Below are 23,767 nucleotides of genomic sequence, written 5' to 3'. Positions count from 1 at the left end.
GCACCGGGAAACAGAAGGTTGCAACAAGAGGTCACAGTACAAACTCAAGTACATGTGTCAAAAGAAGTAAAGCACCGAAAGAAATGCAAGCAGACAAGGAAGCAAGGCAACAAAAACAAATTGTACTCTAGCCTAGCTTCTTGTTTTTTTTAAGCACGGTGTAACAAGGAAATCGGTAAGCAGTAGTAATAACATGCAACAACAGTAACATTGCAGTCCAACGGTAGTCCCAGCTACCAAAATTTCTCGAACTACATTGACCTGATTCCTGTTTAGCCCAGGATATGTAGGAAACCTTTGAAGCAAAGGTTCGGTCAAATCTTTTTCAAAAAAATGCTTCAACGGAGTACTCGGATGGGCAAAAATCGCTCGCTTTATCTTTGCACGAAAACCCTTCGTGTCTCCGGGCAAAGAGGGGCAGCTGTAAGCACGTGATTTTTGCCCTATATGAGAATTACTCCCAAAAATTCAAAAATAAAATGATTTTTCTTTGGTGTGCAATTTTGTAATATTTTGTGATATTTTGAAGAATTATTTGTATTTGTCTGTGCGTGTTTATTCGCTAAATTAATAAAAAATACAAAAATATGTCGCATTTTGCATGTAGGATTTAATTCTACAATTGTTAGTAATTAAAATTGTTTTACAAAAATTAAAAATTACAAAAATAGGCATCGTTTGCATTTTTAGCATTTAATGTCCAAATATACAATTTTATGCTTAATTAATACTTAATTGTGCGTTAATTGTTATTGGGAGTTAATTTGCGCCTTTATAACTTAATTTAGTTCTTAATAATAGTTTAAGTATTTTTATAATTTAGTTTTAGAAAAATAAAAGAAGAAAAGAGAGCGAAAATATAAAGAAAGTCGGAATTGGGCCTCTTCTTCAATTTCAAGCTATAGGCCCAAAAAATGGCCCAATCTTCCCTACGACCCAGTCCATTTCGAACTGGGTCGACCCAGTCCATTAACCCAACACCCCTTCTTCATTTTTGTCCAACACAAAACAAAACCAAAAAAAAATAAAAAATAAAAAATAAAAAGTGAATTATCACTATTAATAGTTTTATTTTTTGTTTTTTTATATATATAAAAAAATCCGAAAATATTTTATTTTATTTATTATTTTTATTTTAAAAAATATATATATATTTATTTTAGTTTGTTTTATTAAAAGCAAAATAAAAAATAAAAAAATATAAAAGAATGTAGAAAATTTTTAAAAAAAAGTAAAAAGTTTTAAAAAATTTAAAAGTAAAAGAAGGTTGGAATTAAAAAATAAATATAAAGATATCTGAAAATTTAAAAAATTTAAAGTAATTGAAAGTAGCATTTTTAAAAGAAAAAGAAAAGATAGTGGTTTATTTTTTAAAGAAAAGTTAAATAAAGTGAGATTCTCTTTTAAAAAATAAAAAAGTGGGATTTTAAATAAGATAAAGTAATTAAAGTTGGAATTTTAAAAATAAAAGTAAATAAAGGTGGGATTTTTTTTTCTAAAAAAATAAAAGCAATTTGTAAGTGGGATTTCTTTTAATTAAAAAAATAATAAAATAATAAAAAACAAATCTGAAAATTTCGAAAATTTTGCTATAAATAGAAGAGAAAATTTAGGAAGAAGGGTGGAAAAAAGAGAGGAAAAACTAGATAGAGAGAAGAAAAAAAGAGGGGGCGGAGTGAGAAGTATACACCCGATATACATTCTGGATACACTAAATATACATGGGCAGAATTCATTTTGGAGAGTTTTGAAGTTGAAAAAGAATAGTTACTGTTTCATTGCCTCGCTTAGTATCTGAAATAGTCAGAACCTTCCTGCCTTTTACTTCTTCTCTATACTTGGAGTCGTTTATAGTCTCCTGGGTTTTCTGCTATTCCTACTGTTACTGGTCTATTCCTGTGTTGCTGGATTGTCGTTGCTGTGCTACATTGTTACTACTGTTGCTGCTTCTCATCTTCATCTTCTCTTGTTTTCCAATACCAGGTACACGAATGTAATACTAGTTATTGCAAGCTAAAAATGTGGAAGCATGAATACATATGAAGAATCGAATTTTGAAGTTTTAATTTCGCTTTTTCTCTGTTCCTTTTATTGATTGTATTTAGGCTATTTTATGTATTATTGAATAATAATTGGAATAAGAGAAAATAATATAAGTTAGTCTTTAATGAATCGGCTTGGCAAAACGGGTTAATTCACTAGCTACGAAGGTTCTAAGATTATCAACAGTAGGTTAATCGTGAACAAGTACTTAAACTTAGCTAAGACATGAATTTGAACTAAATTTCGTGAATTAGGTATTAAGGCATGATTTGAGTTCAAACAAAATTAGAAGAACGTTTAAGTCTAATAAACTTTCTATTAAGCTTTAGTAATTATGGTTAAATCTAGTTTCAAATGGTTGTGAATAATTAATTCCAATAGTTTTTTTTTATATATAACAATGCGAGCTTCAATCTAACTATATTTGATTCTTTTGAATATTAGTTGTCGAATTTTTATTTTATTTTATAATTTCGAATTTTTTTTAGTAAAATTCTTGTTCATCAATATTTGTATTAATATAGCAATTAGTATGCCATGCTTTCTTAAAAAAAAAACTCGTAATTAATTAGGATTTTCTTTATTTATTTTAGAGACTAATTTTAATAGAAAAGATGTAGTCGCTTTAGGATTTGTCCATTTAAAATAAATGAGATGAGCCTCGCCTAGTAAAATGTATAGATTGCGGGGCCCTCACAAATGTATGTGTTAATTACTTAGAACTCGGGATCGGCCGCTTAGCGAACTTCACGGCCTTTTCTCAAAATAACCCTGCGCTAGTCGCTTTAGGCGCGTATTTAATAATGTTATCTCCTTAAACTCGGGTGCACATTTATGTGACCCAAATCCAAATCTCAACCGAGTCGAGATATGCCAAACAACTACGGGTGCATTGATGTAACGTGGTTCGAGATATGTTTCCACGACGTTGCAATTCTCGTAAAATAATAACAATAAGTAAGAAATCGGTAAAAAGATAAAATTTTGCACATAAGTTCATATTTGTATAAAATCAGATAATCAAGCCGAATATAACAGTTGAGCGACCGTGCTAGAACCACGGAACTCGGGAATGCCTAACACCTTCTCCCGGGTTAACAGAATTCCTTATCCGGATTTCTGGTGCGCAGACTGTAATATGGAGTCATTCTTTTCCTCGATTCGGGATTAAAATTGGTGACTTGGGACACCCTAAATCTCTCAAGTGGCGACTCTGAAACAAATAAATAAATCCCGTTTCGACTGTCCTTTAATTGGAGAAAACTCCCTACGCACCCTCGCGGGTGCGGAAAAAGGAGGTGTGACAACTGTATTCAAATGCTATCTTACTTGTAGTTTGTTGTGATGGATATTCAATATGGTTTAATTCTTAATTATTAGGATAGTCAAGTGTTAAGAATTGTTGGTGCAGGCGTGAAAAATCACCCATATTATAATTATATTTTTGGCAAATAATCTGTTTAAGGCATGCATTTTGGGTATGGAATGATGATTCGAATAAATTAATTTCCGTTTCTGTTTCGTTGTGATTTGTAAAGTAACTTGTAGGGAAGATTTTTTTTTGAAAGATTTTTAGCTACGATATGTCTTTTGGGTTTTAACAGTTAAGTCGTTCATTCCCTTTGTAAGGATTTTCCATAACTCATGGCCCTTAATTAAATTTCAACTCTTTAGAAATCGAGGTGTGCTATTGGTTGGATTTTCCGTAGCCCTCGCAAAAAAAAAATAGAAAAATGTAGCTGCCATTAGTTTGGCCTTTGTAAATAATAAATGAGATGAGCCTCGCCAAAATAAAAAAAGCAAATTGCGGGGCCCTCAATAATTAGTCATAACAAATGCTTAGAATTCGGGATGAGCCGTTTAGTAAATTTCACTGCCTTCCCCAAAGATAATAACGCGTTAGCCTCTTTAGACGCGATTTAATTAAACTACTTTCTTAAACTCGGGTGCACATTTATGTGACCCAAATCCAAATCTCAACGGAGTCGAAATATGTCTCCAGTCACGGGTACATTGACTGTGACGCGGTACGAGATGCATTTCCATGACGTTGCAAATTCCTTCAAAAAATAAGAATGAGATGAGCCTCGCTGAATGAAAACACAAATTGCGGGGCCCTCAGTAAATACTTGTTTAAAATTACTTAAAATTCAGGAGGGTCGTTTAGCGGATTTCACGGCCTCCGCAAAATAATAACGCGATAGTCTTTTTAGGCGCGTGTTTCATAATTTACTTTCTTAAACTTGGGTGTGCATTTCATGCGACCCAAATCCAAATCCTAAAACATCAAATAAAATATGTTTCGGATTGTGGGTGCATTTCATGTGACGCAGTCCAAAGATATGTTTTAAGCGATGTTCACATTCCCTAAAAAAATAATGATAATAAAGCAGTAAAAGATAAATTTGCACATAAGTTCATATTGTATTAAAAATCAGATAAATAAGCCAAATATAACAGTTGAGCGACCGTGCTAGAACCACGGAACTCGGGAATGCCTAACACCTTCTCCCGGGTTAACAGAATTCCTTATCCGGATTTCTGGTATGCAGACTATAATATAGAGTCATTCTTTTCCTCGATTCGGGATTAAAATTGGTGACTTGGGACACCCTAAATCTCCCAAGTGGCGACTATGAAATAAATAAATAAACCAATCCCGTTTCGATTGTCCTTTAATTGGAAAAACTCCCCCTGCGCCCTCCCCCCGGGTGCGGAAAAAGGAGGTGTGACAGTAGCCATAAAAGACCTATTGAAACCTGCTATGTTAGCTATTGAAGCTGAGGAGGTATTATCTTTGGTTAGCATTCTGAGTAACTGGTTGTATTATTCTAGTGTAAAAGACATAGGTCCTGCTCCCCCTACCCCTGCATCCGGCCCAGTATGATATACTTTAGTGTTAGTGTTGGTTCCTCCTATTGTTAAATTATAAGCATCATTGTGGCCTTGAGGCTGTGTAGGGTAGGGTGCTGTAGAACCAACTGTATTATTAGCTCCACCAAAGCGATTTGTCTCCTTAAGTCCACCATAATTTGCAGCATTGGATCCACCATAACTCACAACATTAGCTCCTTGCTTTCTTCTCCCCTTGAAGTCAGGTGGATAGCCAATGAGATGATAACAATTTTCCTTGTTGTGGCCCTTCATCTTACAATGCTCATACTGAACAATGTTGTAGTTCTTGTCATTGTAACCTCTTTTGGGCTTCTGCTGCGAAGTTTTAGCAGTCCATAAGACAGTGATATCGTTTCCCTCTCCAGAACTGACGAGACTTTGGGGAGAACCTGATTTCTAAGTCTCTTCCTCTATGATCAAAGAATAAGCATAGTTCAGAGTAGGCTTAGTAGTCTTCATCAATATCTGTCTCCTAGCTTGAGCATAGGAATCATTTAATCCTCCTAGAAATTAAAGCAATCTCTGTTGGTGAAGATGTTCAACATAGTCTTTATATTTCTCACACCCACAACTAGGAATAAGAGCCATAACATCAAATTCATCCCAAAGTTCCTTCAATTTTGTGAAGTAAACTGAAACAGAATCGGTTCCATGCGAGATCGTTGCAATCGCACGATGCAACCGATAGATTCTCATACGATTGACCTTATCAAATTACTCTTGTAAATCCTTCCAAACCAAATGTGTGTTTGAAGCATAAACAACTCCACTCAACAGACATAGAGATACTGTATTCATGATCCAAGAGAGAACAATTGCATTGCATGTATCCCAATCCTCGTGCAATGCAACAGGAAATGACTCCTTAACACATGCACCAGTAACAAATCCTAGCTTTCGCTTGGCTTGAAGCGCAATTCTCATCGATCTTCTCCACAACCCATAATTCTCGGATCCTTTGAGCTGAACCGGAATTAAAACAAAGTTTGGATTGTCCGATGGATGTACAAACAAATGATGAGTATGATCTATCTTAATAGCTGCTATTGTTGTCGATGAAGAATCCCCCATTGTTCGAGCTAACTGAATGAGGATTAGAAATCGACCTAACAACTACAGAGAAAGAGAGACAGTTGACTTACAGTCACGAGAATGTGATGTGCGCGATCAATTTGCTGCCATAGCTCTGATACCATGTTGAGATGCAGCCATGGAAGTTTCTAGATTGAAAGAGAAGAAGAGAATGGAGAAGAAGCAAAACAGTTCTGTTATTTCCACTAACTGTTATGAGCTGTACAACTGTATTTATAGACACTATCATCTACTAACTAATAATTAGCACATAATTAATTGTAATTATCACTAACTAATTTCCTAACTAATCCACGTCATCATTCCTCTTACCAACCCGGATCTTTGGCATTGTCTAAGATAATTTACATAAGACTGTTTTCAATTTTTTTTTGTTTTCGCAAAAAATAATTTTTCAAGGAACACATTTTCTTAAACTAAAATATGACCTTTTATTCTTCGCAGAATTTTTTTTGCCGACCAAATGCAAGAAAGTTTATTTATTTTGGAAATAAGACTACTAAAAAGAATTTATCTTGACATTTGTTCTAAATCGAAATCAGTTTTGAACATAATAATAAACCCATTAGTCTGCCCCTAATCATCTCTAATGCCTCAGAATGCTACTTTCTTACCAATGCATCCCAACCAAAGTTTAAAAAAATTCCGCTGCATATTAAATGGCATCTACCGCACATAGAATTCGATAAACTTAATCTGGATGGATCTTACGCTCGCAACCAAAGTGGGGTAGGCGTAGTTTTTAGAAATCACTTGGGGCTTTGGAAATTGGGTTTCTCCAAACATATCCATGCTACTTCTTCCATCGACACTGAATTACATGCCTTACTGATAGGGCTACAACTAGCACTTCAACACCAACTTCTACCTCTCCACATCGAGGTGGACGCATCATATGTAATTATCATCCTTACACATGACCACCTCAATTATATTAATATACTTGATGATTGCAGGCCAATGATCTCACAACTGGATGATCCAGTCATCAAACACGCATACATGGAGCAAAATTATGTAGCAGATAATCTTGCCAAATATGCATCAAGGCAACAAAATGGAAGCAACTTGGAGATTTTTGCAATACTACCGTCTTTTGTCGCCCACAACTATCAAGTTGACTGCATGGGAGTTGTCTCTAAAAGACTTGTAAATGCCTGTATTTTTGAAGCAACGACCTCTCACTCTGTAAATCCACCACAGGCAGTAGTATCTCATTATAGTATCACTACTACTTTTTGTCATGATATCCCCACTAGGGGTGTAGAGGCCAGTTATATATCTACTACTATTTATAACAACTCTTGTACCGGGAGACTATTGAGCCCCTTGCCCACTGTATGCTTCCTACTTAATGTAAAAGTTTCTCTTTTTCACAAAAAGAAAGAAAGAAAGAAAGAAAAGCTTTTGCTAAAATTAGAAAAATCTATGCAAGACTCTTCTTCTATTATAAGAAGAAGACAAAAGAATATTGCAGAGAAAAATAGAGAGAAAATTCTTACTGATTTGGAATGAATTACAATATGATAAAAATTCCTCTATTTATATGAAAAAAGTGACTTAACCACAAAGTAACAAGATACCTAGAATACAATTCTATTTATAATATCTTCAAATTTATTTAGTTAAATAAGCTTTATCATAAAGGGAAAAGAAAAGAAGATTAAAGAAGCGGAAATGATTGAAGGACAATTCTTGCTAAAAATTGAAAAACTCTTTTAAAAAATTTAAATTCAAATATATATTGAAAATATGTGCACAATATCAATTTCATTTGTCTAAATGCTTATTCACATAGTAAATACAAATGAAATTGATACTGTGCTCATATTTTCAAAATAGAAAGAATTACAAGAAAATACACATGACTTCACACCATAACAAAAAATAGCTTATATTTTAAAGTTTTACCCGACTTAGCACATATTATACATATTTTGAAAGCACTAGTAAATTCAAAACCTGTGTTCTTACGACCATTGCTTCTAAAAGTTTTGGAGTTAGATATGTGTTCTCACAACCATTGCTTTCACTCTCTCTTATTCTCACATCTTCTACATATGTTTCAAGGGGTCGTGTATTTTCTGCTTCTCCCCCAGTATCACTTGATTGCAATGTAAGAAAATTGAAGAGTAGAAATCCACCATAGAAGGTCATTCAAAGCTTTGCTTTTGAAAACAAGATTTTTTGAGTTTGTTAGTTGTTTGGATTTGGTGTTGTTCCAATTGATTGAAAATATCAAAAGGAGTTCAAAATTTAAATTTGAAGTGATTTGGAACAGATTTGAGCAATATTTGAGTTAAATTTTAAAAAAAAGCGCAAGGAAGAAGACGAAGTTAGTTTTTTGTATAATTATGTATAATTTTGTATAAAAGTGTATATGAGTGTATAAACACATCTTATACACTATTATATACTTTTATACACCTTTATATAAGCGTATGTAGACAAACTTCTTCCACGATTTTTAGTTGCAATTCTTGTTCAAAACCAGTCCAAATCTCCATTAAATGACTTTAATTTTATATACAAACTCCTTATACTATTTCTAACAAGTCTAAATAACACCTACTCCAAATTTCTCACAAAATCAAATTTCGAATTTAAACTCACATATTTAAGCTTGTTAAAAATTTAATTTTCACCACCTAAATAGATTTGGTTTGTTGAACTAATATTTGAGTAACAGTTATTGATTCGAAAATTAATTTAAAAGTTTGAGCAATCTTTTTTAAAAATTAAATAGTAATTTCGAGAACAGAGTTGGACGTTGAATCTTAGATTATTATTTTTGGGTTAGTTGATTATAAATTGAAAATTTCCCTTAACTCTATTCTCTAGATTCTCTCCCCTCTCAAAAGGGAGACATATTTAATTAGATATTACAAATTTGTGTATTTCACCTTACAAGGTGTCCGGCGTGTTCATAAAATTTGCTTACCCGGTGCATTAACCTAATTATTATTGTAATTACTCTCACTAATTACTAGTAGTAGGAGTAGTATTCTTCCTTTTTGATTTTGATTGCGAGATTACAATTGTTGGGAGACTATTCGCATGTGATAATCGAATACGAGGCGCACTTTTTAAGACAGATGAAACCATATTTCTATTCAAAGATCGAACTTTGGTACTTCCTCCTCGAATTCACAAGCATTGATCGAGCTTTGAGCTTTGTCATATGGGTATGTCTTTTATCTTTCTGATGCTCCAATCCACTTCCATAGTTCCCAATTCATACTCTAAATGATCTGTTTTTAATTTCCCTCCTATTAATTTCGTGCTCCGTATTTATAAACCAAATGCAATGTAATAGGTCTTCAGTTTACCGTCTTTCTCACGGTTTAACTATATGGTTTTTTTTCTGGCTACTGGGTTTCAGTTGTTAAGTAGTACTAACTTATTTCAAATTACGTTGATTTCTTAGAGTGGATAGATTTCCTTTAGTTGTTTGTTTACCTGGCATAGTGTAAATGAGCTTAAATTGAATTCTCTTCGACAAATGGAAAAAATTGCTGAATGTTTTACAGTTAGAATAGATTTTCTATGCCATTTTCGAAAGCGCATGCATCTATGGTTGGTGCTTGTGGTTGAGGGGGTGGTTTTGAACTTATAAAGAAAAGGGCAGCCTGCTGCACGAAACATCCTTGAACATGGTCCAGGAAGGGACCCTCCTTTTTAATGTATAGCAAAAAGTAATATTTTCCTTTTTTTTTTGGGTATTCATAAGTTGATTTACTTTTATCTAATCAAGCAACGACAGATAGACGTTATGTATTATGGGTGCTAAAGCACCCATCGCTTTTTCAAACAAACACTATTATTTGGATAGAAAAACTAGTAATTTACACAAATATATTAACCAAGCGCCCAGTCTAAGTAGCAATTTCCAAATTAAAATCAGTTGAGCACCCATGGTTTAGAAATCCTGGATTAGCCACTATAATTAAGAGTGTAGCCCTTTGACTGTTAGCTTCAGATCATATATGGGGTTTTCTGACTTTATATCTGTGTTCTTTCAGATAAAAGTGATGAATGTTGTTCAACTCACCTCATTGATAGGGATGGGGTATTCAATGTTGCTGGACTTGAAAACTTCTACAAGGAAGTTAAACTGGCAGAATGCAGTCTTTCATATGCTGTAGTATCCATTATGGGCCCACAAAGTAGTGGTATGAACAATTTCTTGGAAATGTGAACACTTATCGCTCATTTTGCTCTTTGGAATCCATTGACTTCAATTTCACTTGAAAACTTGAAACCCAAATGTCTTCAGAATCTATTTAGTTGGAGTAATCTATCCCCCGTAAATTGTAACGACCCGACTGGTCGTTTTGCTTTCTAAAACCCTGTTCCCCTAAATAAGACTTCCCGTACTTGCCTTAACTGATTTATGACTTGTGGGGATGGTTGATTCGAGATTTGGAAGAGTTTGGGTTGAAATCAGAACACTTGGTTCCTTAAGATTGGCTTAAAAGGTCAAGTTTGACTTCGATCAACATTTTGAGTAAACGACCTCGGAATAGGGATTTGACGGTTCCAATAGGTTTGTATGATGATTTCGGACTTGGGCGTATGTCCGGATCGGGTTTTGGACGACCCGGGAGCGTTTTAGCGCATAAAAGTGAAAGTTGGTTCTTGAAGATTTTTGAAGTTCTTTAAATTTGGTTTGGAGCGGGTTTTTTCTGATATCGAGGTTCAAACAGAATTTCAAGATCGAGAATAGTTCCGTAATGTCATTTAAGACTTGCACGCAAAATTTGGTGGCAATCCGAGTAGTATAAGTATGTTTCGTCACATTGGAAGTAAGTTGAAGAACTTGAAGTTCACAAGTTTGAATCAATTGAAGTTCATAAGTTTGAAGAACATGGGTTTAGCAACTCCTAATTACTCCTTGAAAGCTAATTGTATAGTTTTGTTATATAGCTGGAGTAACCTCTCCCCTATTGGCTCCCACGAATTATTTTTGGATTTTGTTAGCTCCCTAACACTAGCATAGGACCATCTGTACAGAGCTAACATATCATCTTTTGTATTAGCACCTGGACAATGCTCTTTTGCATTTTCTTGATGCTTTTTATAATCTCTTACTTCATAAAAAAAAAAAAGTTTGAATCAATTATCGGACGAGGCTTGAGCTTAGTTGAAAATGTGGGAAGGAGCTGAAGCTCCAGGCTTCTGTCATAACCGCACCTGCGGTTGGCCAGCCGCAGGTACGAGCCCGCAGATGCGGCCATGGATGGCCAGCCCAGGAACCGCAGAAGCGGCCTCTTTTCCGCAGAAGCCGAGCTGCATGAGCGGTTGTCTTCCCACAGAAGCGGCCCAGGGGAATTCCGCAGAAGCGGACACTTTTCCGCAGATGCGGTGGGCGCAGGTGCGGCCCAGGACCGCAGATGCGGAAATCACTGAAGGAAGTGACCTTCATTTATTGCGGGAGTTAGCCATTTTTGGCTCATTTCCACTCAAAGGTTGGGCGATTTTGGAGTTCTTGAGAGAGGATGTTCACCAAGCTTTTAGAGGTAAGTAATTCCTACTATATGTGAGTTAAATACTTGAATTTTGGGTAGATTAACATGTAGAGATTAGTGAAAATCATGGGATTAGAGTAAAACCTAGGGTTTTGATAAAAACAAGATTTAACCACGAAATTCTTCATGGAATGAAGTAAAAATCATATATTCTTGATCCTTAGGTTATGGGTAAAAACTCCCTTCGAAAATTTTCGGAATTCGGGCACGTGGGCCCGGGGTTGAATTTTAGGAACCTTGCCTTTGGGGTTGGATAATCGCTTTAATAGCTAGAATATGAATTTGTAAACCTATAATGATGGACTTTTACACTATTTGAATAGTTTCGGATTGTGCGGATTCGATTTGAGAGTTTGAACGCATTCTTGAGTGGGAAGAAGGCTCGAAACGAGGTAAGTCTCTTTTCTAACTTTGTAAGAGGAAAATTTTCCTATATGTGAACTTAATCAATATATATATATATATATATATACGAATAATTGTGGGGGTTGCGTACGCACGAAGTGACGAGAGTCCGTACGTAGCTACTATTCATGTTATGTCTGGGTAGTTCTAGGCTTACACCATACTTTGTGTGTACCGTTATTTGGTTATAATTGTTGATTTGCATTGAATGGGATTAAGCTGAAGATGTTACGATTTCAAGTTTTCAACTAAATATTTATTTTGATAAGAATTGAGGAAAACATTAAGTTATATTTATACTTAACCGCGTCGCAAGTATATTCCGCGAGTGGAGTGATTATTTCCACTACTCTCATAGAGCGGGCCGTTCGCCTCGGTAGGACAGTAAATGTATATATGGTTCGGGCCGTTCGACCCTCGGCGGTGCACAATTACTTTTATGTTGGATCAGGCCGAACGTCCTCGGTGGTATTTGTGTGTAATAATAGAACCGGAACCCTTATAATTCGTATGATTTATTGCTTGAAAGATCGCTTATTTTAAATGAGGAAAGTGCATAGTTTTATTAATTGGATGAAAGGATTTTCAATAATTATTCTCGTTCGAGCTTGTTGTCTACATACCTTGTGAATTAAATATATTAAACTTCATATTGTTATATTTGCTGGCCCTAGTAAGTGTTGGAGTCGACCCCTTATCACTACTTCTGCGAGGTTAGACGAAATACTTATTGGGCACATATTTCTATGTACTCATGCTACATTTCTGTACTTGATTGTACAGGCTTTGAGGCAGGTGCATCTGGCCATCAGCCCGACGCATAGAGTGGACTCCTCAGCTCGAGACTTTCCGTGAGCTGCCCTTTTGAGCCGACCTGCAGCAGCGGGAGTCTCTCTTATGTTTTATTTTACTGTTTATTTCCTCTCAGACAGTAGGCTAGCAGTTTATTTTTGTATATTCTACTAGATTGCCCACACACTTGTGATACCAGGCCTTGGCACACACACATTAGTAGACTTATGATGTTTTGGCTTGTCTTCATGATTGAGATTCACATTTATTATTTCCATTTAAATATGCTTAAAGTTTTAAACTATAAATTTCTTAAATCTATAACGGAAGTCATCACGTACTAACTACACAAATTAGAATTTATTAATTGATTAGTGTTGGCTTGCCTAACAGTGGTGTTGGGCGCCATCACGGCCTAACATGGAATTTGGGTCGTGACATAAATGATGTTATCCCATTTCAAGATTTCATTAGCTCTCTAATTTTGACTCGACAGCCAACCTTTTTGGTTTTTGGTTCTTTTGGTTAGCTCACTGCCCTGGATAATGTACTTCTTGTAGAGGCTAAACCCATCTTCTTTTGTACTTTTTGCATCTTCTTGATGCCTGTTATATAACACCTTACATACAAGAATGTAACTTGGAAACATTGATCCTTAGTGAACAAAAGCTCAAAAGCATTCTAAAGCTGATTCAGATCTTCCTGTGCATGTTTTGGAAGGGCTCAATTTTTAGACCTCTCCTTAAACAGGATACCTTTCAGCTCTACTGACTACGGGTCATTTTGATTAACTCTTCGTCATTGTTTTTTTATTTATTTGAGTTGACGCTATTCCACAAATGCCAATTTTGACAAACTTTAACCATGATTATGACAGGGAAGAGTACGCTGTTAAATCATCTTTTCTTTACCAACTTCAGAGAGATGGATGCTTACAAGGGAAGGTAAAATTTTGGAAGTTATGTTATTAATGCTAATTCTCTGATGTTCTATTGAAGTGAGCTGAAAGGATTTACTTCATTTCAGGTCACAAACCACGAAAGGTATTTGGATGGCTCGATGTGCTGGAATTGAGCCTTGCACCCTTGCTATGGATTTAGAGGGCACTGATGGAAGAGAGCGAGGAGAGGTGTGGCTGTAAATGCTTAAAAAATGATTACTGACTTCCTCTTTGTTGCTCCATTTAATGCAATTCTTGTGACCAGACACATTACTCTCAATTCATATCTGCATGTACTGCTGTATGATATATTTGTATTCATTGTTACCGCTAATATGAATCAGCTGTTTGTTACTAATTAAAGAGGACACCAACCAATTATTTGCTTGATTCTTTATTGACCTTGTTGTCTCGTATTGCTTTTAGAATTTAATGTACCCGGCTCCTTGACTAGTAGCTTTCTCTGGGCCATTGTCAGGGACAATGTTCCTGACATAATGCTGGAAAAGTTCTCACTAATTGGCTTGTGTATGAGACATTTGATTTTGCTTCCCGTATTGTCTGTGCCAATGTTGTAATATCCATCTTCAATCATGTATATGAAAGAGATAAATTTGGAGCCGCCAAAATTCCAGCTACCAATGCTCATTGAATGCTCCCTGCCCATCATTTGTCATGGGTGTTATAACTGGGCATAGAGCTTATTGTTTTCTCATTCACACTTTATTTTCTTTTTAGGATGACACTGCGTTTGAAAAACAGAGTGCCCTGTTTACACTTGCTGTTTCCGATATAGTGCTAATCAACATGTAAGCTTCCTTTAGTGTATGAAGTACATAGACGTGACATAAAACAATACCAGCAAAAATTGAAATAGACAAGTTGGTCAAATGTTTCTAACATACGACATTGGCCGTGAGCAAGCTGCAAATAAACCTCTTTTGAAGACTGTTTTCCAGGTAAAAGTAGAAAAAATTTACTATTTTTTTTGTATATCCTGGATCAATTTACTGATTTCTTTATGTTAAACAGGTCATGATGCGGTTATTTAGTCCTCGTAAAACGACATTGATGTTTGTTATACGTGATAAAACAAGGGTAGGTTCCTTCCTCTCTTATAAATGAGTGTTACACATTCAACTGCAAATTGTATAAAGACTTCAATAAGCCAGTTAATTTTCCAATTGAATTTTGTAGACTCCACTTGAGAATTTGGAGCCTGTACTACGGGAAGATATTCAAAAGGTACTATATGCACGATTCTTCTTATTATGTTTCGTCTTACAAAATCAAATATTATTTTTTGTTCACTTCTCTTGGATATAGATTTGGGATTCCGTCCCAAAGCCGCAAGCTCACAAGGAAACACCTTTAAGCGACTTCTTTAATGTAAGTGTCATTACGATCTGTCCTAACCTTCTTACTGTCTCTTTTATGTCTATGCATGTTCATGTAATGAAATCAATTGACATTCCAGGTCGAGGTTGTGGCTCTTTCTAGTTATGAAGAAAAGGAAGAACAATTCAAAGAACAGGTACTTGAAAGTAAATTAGTGGAAACAATGATCATTTTTATCTTTCTTTTTCTCTTTTAAAAAGTTTAATTTCTTAGAAGTGGTTGCTTTGCCAATATGGTTTTTCTTTTTCCAGTTTAATGGGCTTTGAGTTGCTTATTTCTGTTCATTCTTGTTTTCTTCATAAAGTGGCTAGTCTAAGACACCGATTTTTTCATTCTATTGCACCTGGTGGGCTTGCTGGAGATCGTCGGGCAGTTGTTCCTGCTTCGGGCTTTTCATTTAGTGATCAAGAAATGTGGAAGATTATAAAGGAGAACAAGGACCTTGACCTTCCTGGTTACATTTGATTCTCTTTGAAGTTCCCGGTTATGTTTCCATAGTTATTGTGTTTGATTCTTATCTAGTTACAGGTTATGGCAGCTACTGTACGCTGTGAAGAAATTGCCCATGAAAAATATGCTTCTTTTACAGAAAATGAGGTATTGAATTGTTTTGAAGGTTAACTTAATGTGTTGTACATTCTTATATTTATTGACAATGTCGGATAAAATTGCCCATAAATATGTGCTTTTTTCAATACAAATGAGGTGTATTGACGTGATTGATCTTTGTTCTAGGAATGATGTCAATTAAAAGAGGCCGTGCAATCTCATCCAGTCCAGGGCTTTGGAAGGAAGCTTACCTCAATCTTAAACACTTGTCTGTCAGAGTAGGGACATACTTTCATGCAGCGCAGCATGAACTTTTCTATAGCTGTGTGCTTGTATTTTTTCCTTCGTCTACCAAATTTTGCGACCAAATTTCTATCATTTCTTATACACTCTCTGGTGACAAAGTCTAAAACTGCATCTATGATACCAAAGAATGTAGGAAGCCTGTAACTTTGTCTGAAGAGAAGCTACTACACTAAAACTACAAAGTTGCACTTCTACAGTGATGTAGATCTGTACAGAATTCTCTTTTTCCTATTGATGTAATTTGATGTTTTTTGTGTTCTTGATACATGTTATATCAGTTGTGGTGTACGTATTTCATTAATAAGGACATGTGCACTTGGTCAGTAACATTCTTTCTTTTCAGGTATGATGGTGACACTACTTTCTTTGATGATGGAGTAAGATCTACAAAACGGAAAGCAGTTGGAAGAGAAATTGCTGCAGGTAATGGTGGAAAAAATTAAAAAAGAAAAAAAGAAGAAAAAGAAGTATTATTATTTTTTCATTTATAATATTAAGCTAGATAATGTAACCAATTGGAAGAGAAACTGCCGGAGGTAATGGAAAGCCAGTGCTGGGCATTTTCCAAGCTTTTTAACCTTTGAAGGTACATTTTCTGATTGCTTTATCTAGTTACTTATCCTTTCTCCTATTGCAGCTTGTCCAAGAAGCGTACCAATCTACGCTGGGACACGTAAGATCTCGTACTTTGGAAAGATTCAAAGAAGCATTTAATAAGGCACTAAAGGGAGGTAACGGGTTTGCTGTGGCTGCTCAGGAGTGCACTGAGTTTTTTATGTCCCACTTCAATGAAGAATGTGCAGGTACAAGATATAGCCTGTTATTGCTGTCCTGCATGATATATCATATACGGAAAAGGGCCAAAATTACCCTTCAACTATGGGAAATAGACCACTTTTGCCCTTCGTTATCCTTTGGTATCGAAATTACCCTTGCTGTTAGTAAAGTGGACCACTTTTACCCCTTAAAACTAACCGCTGTCCATGTCAGCATGTATAGGTGGAAAAAACACCCACTACCCCTTTAACGCGTCCCATTTATCCATTAACCCGTATCTTATCCCGCGGCCCGTCCCTTTATCCCCTCTCCTTCAACGCTGTAAGTAGATGACTATGTTAGACGGGGAAGGCTAGGGAAGGCTTCGCCTGTAAATAACTGATATTATGCAGGGATTAAATATTGAGCTCAGTCACAGCGGATTATTTTTGAAATTTGACTACTAGTACTCTTTTGCAGATGCTGTTATTGGGCAAGCAAATTGGGATCCCTCTTGAATAAGGGATAAGCTCAAGCGTGATGTAGATGCTCATATTGCTGAAGTTCGTAGTGCCAAGCTGGCTGAAGTTACAATCCTCTATGAGGTATGAAGTTTGAGAACCTGTATGTTTTAATCATTGTAGTTATTCCTTTGGTAGTGCTTTCCTGTTGCATTTTGACATCCAATTAATTTGTCGTTGGTCTATCCCTCAATCAATCTAGGAAAAAAAGGAATGTTTGGGTTTCCCCTTTCTTATGTGGGGAGTTTGTCATCGGCCAGTTGCAGCTGAGAGCTGGATTGCTGCATTCATTCATGAAATAAATTGAAATGCTGATTGTTTTTAACGAATCGTAGATGATAACAAGCAACATTGAGAACTATATTTTTAGATTTAACTTTTCTTTCTAATTTCCCTCACTTATAGTGCTAATGTTATTCTTGTATTTCCCATTCTTAGATGTTACTATTACCTGTTGTTTATTTTGCTTCGGTTGTCTTATTTTGCTGGCTGCTGTTACTGTTTCTCTTTCTAAAGCTTCTCCACCTCCATATTTCTTTGTCGCCTGCTGTGACCATGCTTTCTTTGAGCCGAGGGTCTATCAAAAACAGCCTCTCTACCTTCACAAGGTAGGGGTAAGGTCTGCATACACACTACCCTCCCCATACCCCACTTGTGGGATTACACTGGGTATGCTGTTGTTGTTATTGCAACTGTTCTATCTAATGTAATTATACTGGCACTAATGGGAAATTTTTTCCTTCAGACAAAATTGAACGAGGCATTAATTGGACCTGTTGAGGCTCTTTTAGATGGAGCTGGTGATGATACATGGCCAGCGATAAGAAAGCTGCTTCAGCGTGAGACTGAAACAGGAGTCTTGGGTTTCTCTACGGCACTTTCTGATTTGAAATGGATGAACAAGCTAGGGATAATATGGTTTCAAGACTGAAGGATTATGCACAGGGAGTAGTTGAAGCAAAGGCAAAGGAAGAAGCTGGAAGGGTTTGATTCGCATGAAGGATAGGTACAGACATGAGTTACTCAATTCTCACTTTTCTTGACAGAAAAGTTGATGAAGAAGAGTTACTGACCTGAAAATTATTGACAGGTTTTCAACATTATTTAGTCATGATTCTGATTCAATGCCACGAGTCTGGACTGGAAAAGAAGATATCCGAGCAATTACCAAAACTGCTAGATCAGCTGTATGACTGACTAGATTAAGCTTCCTCATTTGGATGTGATTTCAGGTTTGAGTATTACATTTCAGTCTGCGTTGACTCCTTCAAATGTTCTCCCAGTCTCTGAAGCTCCTGTCAGTTATGGCTGCGATTCGCTTGGAAGATGAAGTGATAGTATAGAGAAGACACTAGCCCTTACTCTTGTGGATGGAAAATCAGGTGCTTCCACCTCAGGGAGCTCCACATCTGTTGATCCTCTAGCATCTAGCACTTGGGATCAGGTAATTAGCTTAATAGATGATGTGGTTTGTGTTAGAAGTTTTTGCAAGCAGAAAAAGTAACCAAAGAGGGGGTGGTGGGGTGGTGGGGGGACAAGATCCCGGCAAGTCTGGATGCCCAACAAGATGTCATAAAATGTGAATGTTTGCTTCGAATCTTCCCAGTCATGGCCATTAACTATGTTATGTAATTTTTTTTTTTTTATATAAGCGTGAAATCCCTGCGAGTTAGCTAGCCCAACCCCAATTGTAAGAACAGGTTTGAAACTTGATGGAGTATGGTCCCGCACCTCTACGCTGCTCCCATTTAAATTCCAGATTTTGTGTCAGTGCCAGGAGTCGAACTTGTGACATATGCCCAATTCATACAGCCTGCGCTGCGTCCTTAGAACTGAACCAAAATTCTGGGGCCTAAAGTATGTTATGTTAAAATCTGGATTGGGTTTTCTCAGTCCAATACTTTACGTGTATATGATAAGCTCACGAGTCACCACTTAGTTTCAGCTTTAGAAACTGTACCTCTGACATTTTTTGGTTGATTTTGCTTGCTATCTTTCAAGCTGTCAAGTTGATCATCTTTAAGCCAATTTTTATTGCAGGTCCCCACATTGAAAACTTTGATCACACCTGTCCAGTGCAAGTCTTTGTGGGGGCAATTTAAATCTGAGACTGAATATACTGTTACACAAGCCATTGCTGCTCAGGCATGATCTTTTGGCTGCTATTGCATCGCTTCAGTCTTCTTTTGAAAGTGAAGTCCTTTTATACTTGTTTTGGTTGGCATTAAGGTGGATTAGCAATGTTGAATAATATGTCTAGAATAATGGCTGGGTAATTATAATTGGTTCTTGGAAGTTGATTTTGAACAAAACCTACCCCCTTCAGTCGATGTTGGGGTTTCAGAGCAACTGTTTGAATGTAACTGTTTAAGCAGTTTAAGAATGTGTGGGAATGTGCGGATTCTCACTCGCGTTACCTGTGCTTGTCACTTTGATTCTAACTATTATGAGCTGTTATAAATATGTGCAACATTTACTGTACATTGTTGGTCTTACCATGTTGACTTTCTATTTGGAATATTTCTTGAGAAATTCTTTTGAGTTTTCTGATTGACATTTGAATATTTGTGGTTTCCCCTGATGCTGTATCTTTCTGAGTTTCTGGTACTTTATCCTGCAGGAGGCTAGCAGGAGAAGTAACAATTGGTTACCACCTCCTTGGGCAGTTTGTTGCCTTGGTTGTTTTGGGTTTCAATGAATTCATGACACTTTTAAGGTGCCTTTTCTGCTAATAAATCAGAAAGCACCGTAATTTTGAAACATTCATGTCTTTGTACCCACTGACAGGGTGTATCCATCGTTGATTGCATAACTTCTGTTGACATTTACTTTTTCTCCAGAAATCCTTTGTATTTGGGAGTTATATTTGTTTCTTTTCTACTACTGAAAGCCGTTTGGGGGCAATTGGACATCTCCGGTGAATTCCGCAATGGTGCTGTAAGTATCAGATCTGAATTCCTATTATTTCATTCCTATGTTTTAAAAGCAATTTGACCAATTAACTCTTACATGCAATTTCTGTGGCAGCTGACTTTCTAGACTTCTGTTTTGATAAGGCTAACCGAACCAACATAGTTAAACTTTCCTAAATTTAATGGTGCTTGATCAAAAATAGGTTCATTGTTTTCCTGTGGATTTTTTAGACGGACATATGGATTCCACATTCATGTTTCGCGTGGGCTTTCAGGAGTTATTATTTAATCTAATCTAGTCTCTGGTGGTGAAACATTCTTAGACTAGAAGTTGAAAGCAAGTGTGATTTGGCGAATTTCATTACTTTACTTGCAGTATGGAGAACTTCCTTCAAAATTTTAGGGAACTGATCTTCAATGTATGTGTTTCAGATTCCCGGACTTTTCTCTTTATCCACAAAGTTCCTTCCTACTGTCATGAACCTTCTCAGACGACTAGCAGAAGAAGGACAAAGGCAGGCAAATGGTGAACCTCAACGAAATCCTGCCCCTGCATCAAACAGTTTCAGCGGTAGCCCTAATGATCATAGTGCCGTATCAAGTGCTTCCTCTGATGTGACTTCTTCAGAAAATGGAGCAGAATACTCTAGCCCCTCTATACATAGTAAAACGAAGTATAGAGCAGTCTTCTTCTATTTCACGAGAACAAGCTTTCATGCTCACGCGGATGTGGTATCATGCACAATTCTGCTCCTGGCTTCCACCTTAGAGGCAAGCATGTAAAGATTCAGAGACTGAAGCCACTGATTCTTGTGTAGGACATGTATACTGGGCAGCGACTTGAGGTGAATGAGGTCCCCTCTTAAAGTAGATTTTCTTTCTCTCTTTTTATCTTTTCCCTTCTTCTGCCCCCTGCTATAGCTTCCTTTTTATATGTCGTTTACCTTTCTTATCTGGTTTTGAATATTAACCTTTCCCTGGTTTTGCCGTAAATTTTATCTTATGAGAAGCCTAATATCATGTCTACCTGAAGGATTAGCAACAACTGTATCGTAATGAAATATGACAATCTCAAGATTAAAGAGACGATACTGAAACGTTTCCTTTTTTTTTTTTTGTGAAGTAGAAGCTACTGTCATGTTTTATTGACCTTCACCCCTGTACATGTTAAGTTTCTGCTTGAGCATTACATCGACTCAACAAAGAAAACTGAATAGAGGGTGGTGTAATTTTCATTTCTTCTTGTTAATATTATTTTCTGTTGCTATAATATTGTATTTTTGCAACTGCTAGAGCAAAGGTAATTCCTTGCTAAAGGCTAGGTTGGTAGGATCTGATTGTACAGAAAATCAGAGTTTCCAGCCTTTGCCTTTTGTATTATCGTCTCAAACTAAGTCAATAGAGTGATGGCAATACTATTGAAATAGATTTTACACCTTTCTGGTTTCTTATGTGAAAAGGAGGAGGGGACTACTGGCACTTATATTACATTGAGCTTTTTACTTTTTAGTTTTTACTTCTTATTGTGGAATGTAGAGTGAATTCTTGATGAAAAAATAAGTCGAGTTTGAAACGAAGGGAAAGGATCAGTGAGGAGAGGGAAGAGAGGTAGGATCTTTGGTCTATTTTCAGTTATCTTCAAGAGCAATCACGTTGCCATTGTTAGGCTCTGATATTGGTACTAATATCCTTCATATCTGTTTGCTTAATTAACTTTTTCTGCCTTTTCTTTTTGTGAAATTTTCCTTGAAATTTTAGCTTCTTTATTTTGCAGTTGTGGCTATGAATGAAGGGGAGGGAAGTTAGGAAAAGGGAGTACCTTTTGTTGTATCAAAAGGTGACATTCATTAAGAAGCCTCTGAAAAAGGCTAAATGGTGAGTAAATTGATAGTTGAGTTCAATTTTGTTCAGGCTCTTTGACAATGGTGGTGCCATTTTATTTTTTTAATTTTTTTTTTGGATACAAATTCTGAGAATTGGTTGTGCATGTTCAAAACTCAATAGATTATGGGTCATCTCTACCCTTCTCCATTTAAATATCTGATTTTTGTTGGCGGCATTTGTGATGTGCCCCTAACCCACTGAACTATTAATTTTGTTTTCATATCATAATTTTAAAAAGAATTTTACATCGCAAATACACACATAGGGGTGGCAAAATGGTTTAAAAAAAACAGATAACCATTCCATTAAAAAATGGGTTGTATAATAAACTTTTTATAAATGGATCAAATATGGATAAGAACCATATTATCCATTTAGAAAATGGATAAATGGGTAACCAATGGGTCTAACTTTTACATTTATAAAGCCTCAAATTGGAGGCTAAGAATTCTCCTAAAAGTGATCATATGCAAGAACCTATATTATTCGCAAGGTTAATCCGTTTTTTATTCGTATTAAATATGGGTCGAATCGGATAATTTATCCGTTTTTCATTACTCGTTTTTTACCAGAACCACATCCGACCTGACCTGACTTGCCCGTTTGGCACTCCTATACACACGCTACGCATTCAACAAATGAACCACAGAAGTAGAGAAGGCATCTATGGTCTAAAATTGGCAAATGACAGCCTGAGAAAACATTTAACAAGTCCGAGTTGGCGCTCAACCGTCAAACTACGACATATTCAATACACATGCACATTTCCATTTATTTTGATTTTTCTATTTTTGCAGTTATTTCATTTTCATTACAAAGAAGATATTCTTAGTAATGATTGTACAACTGTGTTTTTCTGACTCCTCCTAACTAACAAATATTACATAATTCATATCCAACCTTAAGTGGAGGGTGGGAAGAGGATGTTTTCCTAAAGTTGTGAACCTGAAAAAAACATAATTAATCTGGCTATGCTCATATGCACATGACATGTTCCAACTGTATGAACGTTAATGAATGTTACTCTATTGGCTTGAAATTAATTTCTTAGACTCACCACAGATACAAACTTGATTAGGACATATATCTGTTATAGAAAGTCAACCCCTAAATCATAATGTATTTGTTGTCCTCTTTATGTGGCAGCTTTACGAACCCAGGATTTCACTCTCTCGTAATTTTTTACAATCTTAAAGTAAATTAAAGGACTAATTAACTTGAAATTGAGCATTTTTGTTTTTTTTTGTTCCTTCAATTCTATCATTTTTTATTGAAATTAAACTAAAGAAAACACGGACCTAAACCTCGTTAAACCAACATTCATCGATAAGCAGGCTTTAGATTGAGATTTGAGAGTAACCTTGATATTAGTTGGTGAATTTACTGCGAGTATTTGGTCCAAATATTAGTCATTTTGAAAAAAGAAGCATAATAATTAAACGACTTCTTCCTCATTTTTTTTCCTACTAAATTGTTAACTATTTCAAAAAAATAAAAAAAATTGCGAGTAATTTATTACTCTTTTTTCAAACTTGTTGTAACTATTTTTATTATACAATTAATTAATTAGAGATGTTTAAAGGTTGATAAATGTACTTTAGACAAATACTTTTATGATAAAGGCTATATATCATTCTTAAGGAGTGTAAAAAATGTTAAAAGACAAATAATATAGAGTGGAGAAGTAGTATAAAGTTTGTGTTAAAAGTCAATGTTTAATTGTTTATTTGGTACTCCCTACGTCTC

At 35.8% G+C, this 23,767-nt stretch overlaps 1 pseudogene; it reads left to right on the top strand.

Annotated features, from left to right (window-relative positions):
- The first annotated feature begins 9,060 nt into the window (after positions 1-9,060).
- LOC107787319 (protein ROOT HAIR DEFECTIVE 3-like) lies at positions 9,061-22,174 on the top strand (annotated as a pseudogene).
- The last annotated feature ends 1,593 nt before the right edge of the window (positions 22,175-23,767 follow it).

Source organism: Nicotiana tabacum, chromosome 8 (assembly GCF_000715075.1).
Source record: "Nicotiana tabacum cultivar K326 chromosome 8, ASM71507v2, whole genome shotgun sequence".
Classification (NCBI taxonomy): domain Eukaryota; kingdom Viridiplantae; phylum Streptophyta; class Magnoliopsida; order Solanales; family Solanaceae; genus Nicotiana; species Nicotiana tabacum.
The sequence above is the reverse complement of the archived record's forward strand: the minus strand, read 5'-3'. Positions and strand labels throughout refer to the sequence as shown.